This window comes from Corvus brachyrhynchos, unplaced genomic scaffold (genome assembly GCF_000691975.1).
Source record: "Corvus brachyrhynchos isolate BGI_N302 unplaced genomic scaffold, ASM69197v1 scaffold26, whole genome shotgun sequence".
Classification (NCBI taxonomy): domain Eukaryota; kingdom Metazoa; phylum Chordata; class Aves; order Passeriformes; family Corvidae; genus Corvus; species Corvus brachyrhynchos.
In genome coordinates this window covers 8,368,146-8,380,986 of record NW_008239324.1, presented here as the reverse complement: position 1 = coordinate 8,380,986, position 12,841 = coordinate 8,368,146, and positions in this window count along the sequence as shown.

Genomic DNA, 12,841 nt, shown 5'->3' with positions numbered 1-12,841 from the left:
CCTGCTGTGCTTGTTTTCAGTAATGTTCATCTCTATCAGGTACTGAATACTGCCAGTCCAGTATTGAAATATTAATAACAGCTGAAGATTCAAGAAAATGGAGATACTGGTGTAACACCTGATCTCCTTCAGAGAGAAGGAGCAGGGGTAACACTGGATCTCCTTCCTGGCCTTTTTTGGTTGTCCACTGAACCTGGTTGTATTGTTTTTATCACAACTGCTGGTAGCTTTGTTCAAAGCAAAGGAGAAAATTGCTCCTGAGTGACTCCCTTTTATATTTTTGTAAACTTCTGTCATGATTTTAGCAGAGATTGCCAAGGAAAAGAAATCCAATTTTCAGCGGACTGCTACAGTGATACAGGATATATGGACTTAAAGCCCAACAAGGATGGGCAAAGGGTAATGCATTGAATTTACCAGGAGAATACAATGGGTAGGAGACGCCAATAAGCGGAACAAGCATTTGCCCAAGATAGAAAAGGCTGTTGTCTGAACTTATTCTAGGGTTCCTGTAGCATGTCTATTAGGTTGGTGAACCTGCTGGCCTTTCCTTGCAAGACGAATTGCCTTCACTCAGGACTGTCTGGGGAGCAGGGGAGCTGTTGTGGCATTTGCAAAAAAAAAAAAAAGGAAAAGGAAGGGGCTGTATCTGTCTGCGTCCCTCTGGGAGGACACAGCCTCTGTGTCCTGGCTTCTGTACCCATAGAGCAAACATGAATACAGTCTGTACCAAAATTAAGGACCTAGGAGCAAAACTTCTAGGCTCCTACTCAGGCCTTAAGAACAATCAAAAATTAAATTGGTCCCAGAGCAGTTTTCATAGGTTGCATCAGACTGAACTCTGTGCATTTTGGGGGAGGCTTGCAGAGCCTGTACAAATATCTATGTAATTCAGATCAACAGAGCTCATGTATTAGGCATCTACCATCAACTTTCATTGGCATGGTTCTGAATGATCCCTGTGGCCTAAAGAAGAGTCTGTTGGCATGGTGTGAGCATTGAATCTTCAGGATCAGAAAAGTGCCTTACAAATGAAGCAGAGTAGATGCAATTCCCTGTGTAGCTCTTCCCATGACCTTCAGATACTGCTATGGAGCACAAAGTATGGATTTGTAATGACTCCTGAAACAGCCACTCACAAGAAGTATATAGAAAATTCCCAGATCTGAGTGCGTTTATCTGAAAGGAAGGATGACAAGAGCCTTTTGGAGGTATTTTTGCAGTAAAAGCACTGGAAACATCTATACATTTGGCCATAGTGTTATGCTGGGCAAAATTGCCTGATAGGGTGGAATGTTACCATTGTTCCCATAGGATTTCCTTTGCTAGCTATGGAAAGAAGACAGAGAAGAAAGGAGAGGCTGTTAGTATTGTATTCTGATAAACTGAGAGCTGTCTTCATAAAGACAAACTTAAAAAAAAAACGTAAAAAGGTGCAGGTAAAAGCATAGGAATATAGAGAAAAAACGCTATTTTGCTCTGTGCTTGGGAGGGGAAGAAGGGGCTCTTGTGGCACAGTGATATGTGGGACCTGCTGGGGGGAGGATGGTTCAGAGCAGTGCGTGGGGCTGTGCCACCTGGAACAGCATTCCTGACGAGCTTGGCCTCAGGAGTGCCTTGGTGGCCAGCGTGGGGCTGTCCTGGTGAGCACTGCACAGCAGTAAGTTGTCGGGGCAGCTTTGCCACTGGAAGCCAGACCATTCCAGCTGGCTTTGAGGGACCACAAATTCTTGCTGCATCACAGCAAGGGAGCCTTCAGATAGGTTTGTTTTTCCTTTGTGAGATGTGGGCCCTGGATAGACATCCAAGAATTTCCTCACTGCAGGCTCTTTGCAGCCATTTCCAATCTGAGCATTTCCATCCAAGGCTCTTTGTTTGGGGACTGTAGTCATTCAGTAAACCTGGGGTAAGAGAAAGAGCTCTGACTCCCTGAACTCTGCTTTCCTGCAGGTTACTCAGGTTGAGAATTTGGCCTTGCCCACCACTTGACCATTCTGGTTCTTCACCATGTGCCTCTTACTATTGTTTTCTCCACATTCCTGCCAAGGCAATTTGTTTCTATCATGTGACCCAAATGCAAATTTTTACCAGATAACACAGAGGAAGGTGTCCCCTCTGTAGTTCTGGAATTCTTCTGTCCTGAGATAACTGAGGTTCCCCTCAGAGGATTCTTGTCCTGTGCACCTCACAAGCATGAGTTTTGCGCTTGAAAAAAAATTATTATCTCTCTATACTGTACACTTGAAAAATTTCTTTAGGAGGGATTTTATTAGTGATCACAAGACATTTCCATAACCTTGGATTTGCAAATGCTCAGACATTATCAGTGTGGAAAAGTGTTTGGGAAGAATGTTATATTGCAAGCCAGTGGCTGCAATGTCTCATTTTTGTCTTTTCTTCGTTAGGTACTGTAGGGAACAGTAGCTAAGATGGACAAGTAAGTAAAATTTTGAGGTCTGACTGGTCAGGCGAGACAGTCACATTCTTGGAGCAATAAATAACTCCTTCCAGATCATGATGTGCTAGCAGTGTTGAGGAAGCAATAACATGGGACTGGCCCAAGTTAATGATATATATTAAAGGAGATTATGCAGATATCAAGGACATGTTTAGTAAAACATCTATTGTCTGCATCTATTACCACAACACTCTGGCAAGTGTTGGGAAACATGGAAAGTGTGAAGTAGGAGGAGAAAAGCGCGATCTGCATTTGTTGACTGCTTGATGACAGCAACTAAGACATTTGCTGAATGCTTTAAAAATTTTGTAATTAATTGTTGGGATTGTTTATGCACCACCTATAAAACCCATTCTAATCATGTTTCTGGCTGCCAGAGTGGGGAAGGACGTTGCAGGGAAGGGATGTGCGTCTTCAAGTGAGTGTGACAAGCAGCCAAGATGCTTAGCACTAAAGCCTAGTCCTGACATAATTTGGGCTACAGAATGATCTTCCCAAAGGAAACAGAGACTGAATTTTGGTGGTGGCAGGATAAAAGCAGATGTCTTAAAATGAGGACCTGTGAAGCTAGGCTGGAGATCTGTGTTCTGATGGACACATGTCACCCACCGTGAGTGGGTACCCACAGCTCAGCTGGATCCCTGACAAAGGCCAAAGCACTGTGGCAGATGGGGTGTCTTCAGCTCTGTCTGACTCAAACTTTGCTAAAGTTTGTGGAATGAAGCCAATCAGCCATGGATAAAAGGCTTTAATGACTGTTTATTTTTCTAACATTTATATTGTAATCAAGCTGCCATTTCTTAAAATCTCCTCCCTTCCCCCAAATTGCCATCAATCCTTCCAACAGGAGCATGCTGCAGTTTGATGTAAATTGGGACAAGGAGTGGGTGTGGAGCCATGCCAACACAAATGCTCATTTTTACAAGCACAGTCCTGAATGGGGATGGAACAGTTTTGTAAGTTCTGTGTTCTCTGTTGCTGCTTAGGTTAAATTTTGAGCAGTTTTAGTTGTCCTGTCACTTTTTCGCTCTTTTGTAAATCAAATGAACTGTTTTGCTGTTGGTGTGTTGAGTACTAGAACAAGCACAAACAAGAGCTTCTCTGCTGCTTTTCAAACTGTATTTCAGTCCTGAAAAGGTGGCAGTTGTATCGTGATTTACAGCTCCTATTTGGTGCTTTTAATTGGGAATTTACACGACAATTTGTGGCTACATGATTATGTTAAGATTATCTTATAAAAGATCTAGGACAGTTGTTTGTGAAACCCTGGGGGCACATACCAACCTCCTTAGTTATCTAACCAACTGTTGTGCTCCTCGGTTAAAAGAATGGGGCCTTAAGAAGTGGTTTGATCTTCCTCTGAGAGGTTAAAGGTCGAATGACTCATAAATGAAGAAAGAGTGATTTAATCGTAGGAACCTGTGCTGTTATTGTAAAACAATATTCACCGGTGATGGTACACTGCTGTATAAATGACAAACTGCACAGCGATGGAAGTTGTTATTACATCATTGGAAACTTCACCTGCACTACATTTATGGCTCCATAAACATAGGTATATTTAACAGCTGTGGGAACACCTATGGCCATTTTGTGTTAAAGGTCAGGAGTCCTAAATTTCGGTTTGCATGTTAGTGTTCATGGGTGAGGTCCATAAAATATGATGACTAGCAGTAAGTGATCAGAACATAACCAAAAAGTCATGTTGAGACAAACGTGCTAACACAACCATTTATGCTGTCCTGTGTTCCCTTGAAGTGCTTGGGAGTATTGTTTGTTTGCTGAGTGTTGCTCTGAAAACAGATCTATATCACTTGATCACAACTCTGTCTTCCTCTCAATGGGAGCCTGTAATTGTACCTGCCACCAAAGTTAAACTCCAGCAGAGGTCTTCCTTCTAGGGTATTTTAAAGGGGGGCTGTCAAGTCCAGCCTGTTTCAGGATATGAATTGAAGGCAGTAGTACATACAGCAGCTGCTCCTCAGTTCCTTTGCCAAACTAGATGATAAAAATATTAATATTTATTCTTGAAGTTGCCATGTTAAACACTAGGGTAACTGGCTGACTGAGCTGTGAGCTATGTATTGCCAAGTGCACCAAATAAAGAAAAATTAAAGGGAAAATAGTGTGTACTATGTAAATAGTTTTCACATGAGGCTGTGGTTTTACGCAGGTGGTGTGTCGTTGCAGTAGGTCCTTCATGGGAGCGCATGGCCACTCTGTAAAGGATAAAAAATAACTGCTGAGTGAATAATTCTTTTTTGTACTCTTGAAGCATTTGAAAAGTTAAACTGGTCTCCATTTGGAGATTAAATTGCATATATGCTGTGGGAGAACAGGAATCTCTGTCTGGTTTGTGCAACATTGTTCTTTCTCAGCTCTTTTCCCGTGGCCTTGTCTAACTCATGCCACGCATGAATATCCAAGTGCTCCTTTACATTCCCCACCCATGTTATTGCTTCAGGTGTTGTACTGTTGCTCGGTGAATGGTAGCAGATTTTTAACAAATTTGCAACAGCAATCTGGACTACTGAAAGGATTATGACTAAACCAATAAATTACTATTGTATGCTTTCATAACACAACAGATTCCCATAACCCAGTCCAGTGTGGCTGAAGATTTTATGCTGATAAAGATTACTGGGTTTACTTACATTTTAGAAACACTGTTGTTCCATTAGATTCATAAATAATTGTTAGTCAAAGATCAAACAGAGATAATTACTGGTTTTTTTGCACTTTTGGAACACAGATGAGATGATTAGAAAAATCCAAAAAGATATGAAGCAACAGCAAAGCTTCTCTTAAGCAATGTCAAACATATCTTTCTTGTTCAACAGCATTTTGTATCTCCATCAATAATCTCGCCAATGGTCATATAATTAACTATGCTAATAATGCTTCTTTTAGTCTTTTTATTACTATTATTGCTGTGAACCTACTTAGGAGCAATCCATTGTAATTAGTAATTAATCTGATGGTTGTGTTGCCCTATGACAACGTGAGATGGAGCATGTTGATTTAACCACAGCAGCCTCAGTCTCTGCTGCACATGTTGTTTCTGCCATGTGCCCAAGCTGGTGCAGCTCAACCTGCAGCTCTTGCTGGGCTGCACTGCCCGGGGATGGGGGCTGCAGGCTCCCAGCTGCCATCCTGGGGACAGCAACTGGGAACAGAGCAACCTAGGTGTCACCTTGTCTCTTTTGCTTGGCCGCCACCAGCCCCTGTGCCTTGAGAGCACTTCCTGGTGCCATTGTTATCTTGTTGCATGTACAGTAAAGAGGGAAATGCAAGACTGGCTGACTTGGGCAGCAAGTACTCCTGTAAAATGCCTCGCTGAACGTTTAATATGGAAGTGTTTCCACTCAGGTTTGGTGTTTCACATGGAAGCCATTTCTTTCTCACTTTCTAAACATTGTATTAGATTCTCTTTTCTTTAAATCTCCCGGTTACCCTCATCTATTTGCTCTTGTTTGCTTTGGCAATCTTATAATGCTAGCATTTGCCAACATCCCACTTCTTTTTTGCTTTTTTCTTAGTTTAGAATAGGAAACAAACATGATAATATTTGTTGGCAAGTAGTGACATTCTTGTGGCAATTGTGCTGAGCACTAACAAAAAGGGAGAGGTGAAGAGAATTTCTGTTTGAATTTTTTTCCTTTTTTAAATTATTGCTCATAGCCCTTTGGTATTAGAATTGTCACCATGGGGTTTTTTTGTAGAGAGTACATGGTAATGAAAATGAAAATGTAAAATATCTTTTAAAGAGATATTGCAAGCCATGACTTAAGCACGTGAACCTTGGAAATCCAGTCTTGCCTTGGCTTCATCTCCTTATCGTCATTCCCTGTTGCAACAATGCAGCAGTAGGTACTGATTTCTCATTCTCAGCACATATTGTAATTTTTTTTCCTGTTTTATACCACAGCTGAAGGTTTCTAAAATTCACTGTTAGAAAATGATGTGTTTGTGTGTCCCCATCATAGCTCTTATCCTTCTTTTAACAAGAGTTAGAACAGAGCATTCAGCAAGCAGACACAGATGCTGCCAAGAGCCCAGTGGACTGTGAGGTGGCTTTAAGCCACTGTAAGGAAAGAAACTGATATTAAGCCAGAGAGTGGAAAAATTAGTTTTAAATATTTTGTAATCACATATAAGTGTAAAAGCTGAAGGCACAAATCAGGTTTAGGGTAGACAGTTCTATTCAGAGCTAAAATTCAGAGAAAAAGGCAAAAATACTTTTTCAATCCAGTACTTGCAACATGAAGCCTAAACCTGCCTAATCCTGGCTCCACACAATCACCAAAATACCTGTCAAAAGTCTACCTATCCCAGGTATTTGACACTTTGTAAGTGTCCCTGAATTATCTGTCTTAGCAACATACACCTCTGCTGAGCTGTGCAAACACAGCAAAAGGTAGGGTTCTGGTGAAAACAGTATTTACACACTATCTCAGTGTTGGAAGTAATTAATCTTCAACTGTATGAGGCTCTTTGTGATGTAAAGCAAGTGCTGACACTTTTGTGTAAACATGAAGATTAGCATATTTACAAACTGGTAGATGTTACTTTGATCAGTGGCTGCTTGCACTGGAAAGGCATGCTGGCATGTGGGTTTGCTCTTCATGTGACAAAGACGTCTAATCCTTTTACACTATTCTCAGATCCATATTTAGAATTCTGACTTGTGTTTTCTCTATCCACTTGAGCTCACTGTTTGGTTTGTTTAGCAGTGTTCATCCACTCTTTATGCTCACCAGTGACTCATTCCAGTTTGTTTTCTTTGCAAAGCAAGCAGTAAAATTCCAAAGTAGTAAATGACCTGGGTGAAAAACCCTTAAACTCCTTTCGATTTAATTACTAAAGCAAATTGGAAACACTTGCAGTCAGGCTTTTTGATGCCCTGAATAAAGATCTTCACTGTTTTCTCTCTGGCTTTTAAGTAAGTTAGTGTGAAAATTAGTCAACCAAGTTTCAGCCTACTTCTAATGCTGTTATATCAAGACATTTGTTTCTGTGTACATTTAAACTCATCTGGAAGACTTTGAAAGAGGCATCCTAGGTGCTTGTTTTTGTTCATTGTAATTTAATGGTAAACTGTAAACAATACATAATTCATTTTAGTGCAAATTATAGCTTTACATTAAGCTAAACTGGTTAGTGACAGGGCATCTTGTGGTAACAAGATAATGACCCGAGCAGGTTAGAACAGGCTGGGTCTTATCTTTTAAGAAGGATGAAATAATGTTATGACATTGTCAGCATATTGTCTAACATGCTGGGATGCTAGCAGCTCATTACTTATGTGCAACCCACCTGTCTGAGTAAACGATTGCAAGATTGGCCCTTCTAGGTGTACCTGTGCTGGCAAGACCGAGCACGCTGGCGGCTGCAGAGCAACAGGAGGTGTGTGGCTGAGGTGGGCCCACACACACTTGCACGGGAAAGGTGAGACTGCATCTCAGGGGTGGGTGGGGTTCTGCTGCTGTTCTCAGCGCCAGAGCCTTCATTTGAACACTGAAAGCAAATTTGCTCACCCTACCCACAGTCATTAGAGATAGTAGATCGGTCCGCTTGGTCTTGGAAGCTTTCCTGCTTTCCTCTGGCAAACTGGAGCTTTGCCTCCATCCTCAGGCATACCTGTTAACTTGTCAAAGATGAGGAAACTCCTTCTCACCAATCCACTGTGTTCTAGAAGGTGTGATGTTAAGTCCTGATGCTTTAGCCACTTGACCTGGCTCCTGTCCACACACTAAAACCTCAGAGCTGATTTTAGGGCTTTGACTCAGTTTCCGTTTGACAACAGCTCCCAGTGATGAATGCACGATTCGGAGACACAGCTGCCGCCCAGCTGCTTGCCCTAATGGCACAACTGGAAAGGTTACCCCAGCATTTTACCAGTAGTTTAGGCTAATATATTTGTTTGTAAAGTTGAGAGGCTGAGAACGTCCCCTTCCACCCCTCAGTACAGAGGAGCAATTGCTGTTGGAAGAGTGCAGCAGGCACCTGGTGGTGGAAACAGCTTCAGTGAGATTGACAGCCCTCAGTGGCTGTTTGCCTTACCCAGACCAGTGGGCATTCCATGCAAAATGAAAAAAGTAAATCTCAGCCATCTCTGTGTCTTTCAAATGGATCAGAGTGATATGTAATTTCATATACCAAAGGACCCCACCAGGTTTCCAGCCAAGCAGAACATCTGTGCTCACAAGTTTGGTCTGAGTCTCTCTGGTGGGATATTAGACTTTTTACTTTGTTAAGAAATAGCTGTGAATAACACATAAAGACATATAATGATGTCTTTTGTACTACATTCATTTTTCCAGGTCCAGTGTCTCACTTAGCATTTTCCCCTTGAAATATTGCAGTCTGTAGGCTGCAGTCACAGACATTTAGAGAAAGTTTAGTTGCATGGAGTTGCCCGTCTGTATCTAACGTAGGAACAATAACAACAGGATCTGTGTTTTGACTGCTTGTTAAGCAAAGTAAACAGGTGAAGTGCTCAGAAAGAAAACTGATAAACTTTTCTTGCTTTGCTTGCAGAGCATCACACGTATGTTAGATCTATTACTGATTAAAACTCCTGTTAAACCGAGGATCAAAAAGAAAGCTCGACACTTCATTTAGCTCTTTTCATGACTGGATTAGCCTAAATAGAACAACTTGTCTATATGGGAAAAGCACAGACACTTAGTTTTAAAGATATTTTCCTATCTAGGCAGAGAAGTTGTGAGTAGAGTATTTAAATCAAAAGGAAAATGTTTTATTTGTTCGCAGTTGTGAAAATTAAAAAGTTATTGGGTGAAATCTTGATCCCACCAAAGTCAATAAAAGTTTTTTCCATGGTTTTCAGTGAAGCCTAAAACATTTTCTATTGATATTTGAGGTGAAAAAAATCAGCAACTTTTGCAGGTTATGTTGTTACTTATTTAAAATGGAATCCTGGTTGCACACTTATGAACTAATACTGTATTAACAGAAGCCTTCCTAAGTATATATTAATCTCTGTGGTTTACTAAAAGCTTTCAATATGTCTGGATTGCTTTTAATTTAATAGATTAGAAGACAGGTAGTTAATGTGTTAAACAAAATGGAATTTTGTTGGTTTTCCTCTCAATGCCATAATTTGTGTCTTCATTTTTTTCCTCATTGCAAGTGTTCAGCTCTTTTGCAACTTAAATGCACAAGCAGACAGGGAACAGTCTGCAGCCATACTGGAAAATAAGCCTGGATCCTTCAGGCTTTCAGTCTGATTCCCTCCTGCTTCTCCTGTGTTTCTGAATATGGGCAGTGGAAGAGCCCTTTTCCAGGGTGCTGAGCCTGGGCTCCCTTGCAGACCCAAACAGATATTAACATGATGACAAGTAAGCAAGGTAGGCTTGGACCCTTGGGATTACAGCCTGACTAGGGACTGAGAGTGTGGAGGAAATGTCTACAAAGGCTGCAGAAAGAGAGTAGAGACTCAGTGAAGCTGGGAAGCTGCAATAGTCCCGGATGACAGGATTTGGGCCTGGCAAGCTGATTATTCAGCTCTGCAACACTCAGAGCCTAACCATGAACATCATATGAACTTTGATGTTTTTAATGTTGTCCATGGCTGGGCTGTAGTCTGCAGGACTGACCCTTTTACGCTCTCACAGGTCTTTTTTTTCCTGACAGTTTTATGGGCATAAATAGATAAAAGTCTTCATCTTAGGAAAAGCATGTATTTAGGAATTTTAAAATACTAATTTCATGTTGCCCTAGAGCATTTTCTGCAAATGTTAGCATGCACATACTATTTCTGGTGATTAAAGCAGAGTATTTTGACTTTAAAGTGGCATCTTCTGAATAAATGTGTCTTCAAATGATTTATGCATGCCATTAGGATTTAGTGCTGGTAGTTGTCCTGGGAAGCCTGATCTGGTTTTTCAAGAGTTGCTTTAGCTTTATCAGTCCATTTACATGTGGTCATATTTCAGCCTCCAGGAGCTTTAAAATGTTTAGTACACAGAACACAAATTTAAGCCTGTGTTTGTTTTTATTGGTGGAACCTCTTTCCTTTCTTCAACATTCTCAAATGTTCCCTGGTTTAAGTAGAGTTATCTAAGGTAATCCACTCTTGCCCTTACCAGGGATATTCCACTTTGTTCATAAGCACATAACATAACTCAAGTCCCCTGTGATTTCATTGTGAAATTAAAACCCAGACACTCATCCAGATGTCTTAGAAGATAAGGGCAGACCTAATCCGTATGTCACAGAGGACTTGAGGAGCAGGAATTCACCTATACATCATCACGTTGTTATTAGCCTGGACCATGGCAAGCCCAACACAAACATTTTCCACAGGGCTTGCATTCAGGCTTGGCAGTGTTAAGAAAATACCCTCCAGCAATGTGTTATTTTAGGTTGAAACAAAAGTAGACATGAATGGCAAGAGGAACAGAGAAGTATTGTTTTTATTTTCAATGTGAACCCATAACTTGTGTTAAATGAAAATCTAACCAACTAAGATGTAAATACCATCGTGTTCAAATGAGCTATCAAATATCAACACATTTATTTTGTGATGGAGCACTGATGCTTGTCTTAGGCACTGTGGGAAGGGCAATTTAGATAGTAGAAGCCAAGAGCTTTATCTGATTAAAACTGATATGATGATTGATTTTGACAGAGAGAAATCACTTCCATTGCAAAAAAAGAAGGCAACAAAAACATTGTGCATTTTTCATTAATATGAATGGTGGCACTGAAATTAGAAACAAAATGTGGACTTCTGAAAGAGGCAAAACCTTGCCTCTGTCTTTTGCAGTTCTGCCACAGAAGTCACCCCCAAAGCTTCCACAATTATTTAATAAAATCCTAGGGTAAGGATGAGAACCTGCAGGAGGTGACCTACCCTGCACAGCCTCTCATTTCTGTCTGTTCCTGCCCACATTCGCTGTTTCTCCATCTTGCCCTGGGAGCACTCCCAAAAGTGTGTAGAGGGATGCTACAGGATAGCAAGAAGCAGAGTTTTTGATTAAAGCAGTAAACTGGGAGTTAGCTGGTTTGGATTCAGCTCCTGCCTGTGCCGCAGATGTTCTGCAGAGCCAGCCATGGCATGCTCTGTTTTTAACAAAATTCATCCTGTGCTGAGAGCCAGCGAGAGCCTTGGATGCCATCTGATGCTGGGAGACAAACAAGGCTCACCCACTGGTTGAACATTATACAAGTATATTTAGGAAACCCTGATGGCATGTAAGCTTTGTGGTGTCCTTCAGCAGAGGGGCTGAACCTCCTGTTTATAAGTCAGTGCCTCAGTGCTCCCTCCCGCCAAGCAGGAAAGCTGCAAGGTTTTTCACATGAACATTTGTTAAATGCTACTGTGATGTAAGGGACCCATAAGTGCGTGTCTACTAGAAGGAAAGCCCACAGCTTTCAAGCAAGCTGCCCAGAGTTTTTGCACTAATTGAATAGGTGGAGTCTCACAAGTGTGAAAAAGTGCCCTGGAAAAATCTTCAGAAAAAAAGAAAAATCTGTAATAACAATCTCTGAGGGTGGTTATTGTGTTGTTTTTTTTTTTTAAATATGAACATTAACAGCACATTCATGCAAATGTATTAATGAAAAGACTAGAAAAAAGGGATCCAGGCAGGACAGACAAACACTTTCTAAAATGGAATGTGGCTTTGATTTTTTTGTTTTGGGAAGTGATCCAGGTTACCCTAACAGAAAGCAGAGACACTTTGTGGCTGGGGTCTCTTTGTGCACAATGCAATGGCAAAGCAGTTCAAGACCAGTTCATCTGTGTGAAAATATGACCCTTATGAGTCTGGAGGTCAATGAAACCACTGTTGATCTGCTTAGGGCATGCTGGTCACTGCTTTAGGGTCATTTTGATTTATGTGCTTGGATTTTCCACTTCCAGAAGAATAAAATATGGGTAACTGTCTCTTACTCAGCGCTCATTTTTTGTTGGCAATATGCATTTTTTTCAGAAATACACATTACATGAAAACATCGAATAAATTTAATATAAGTGTATAAAGTGACATTTTTATGAAAGAAGAATGTATTCACAGTGATAATTAGGAAAAAAAAAACCTTAAAAGCATAGCTTTTGATTTCTTTTCTTTTTTGTTTCTTTTAAGCAATATACAAGCTTTCTTCTTCTCTGATATTTAAACATTATGGTTTAAGTGTTTAATAGTTTTTGGAGATTTATTTTAACATGTAGGATGAAATTGATGATAACTCCATTTAATGGATGGGATAGTTGAGGCAGAGGCAGATAAAGGAAATATGTAGCAAACCAGAAAGTTAATAATTATTTACTTCCCTAACTCCTATCCAGCTTCAAAAGTAAAATGAATGGAAGCTTTAATGTGCTTTCTTAGTACAAAAATGGCAACTGCTTTCCTG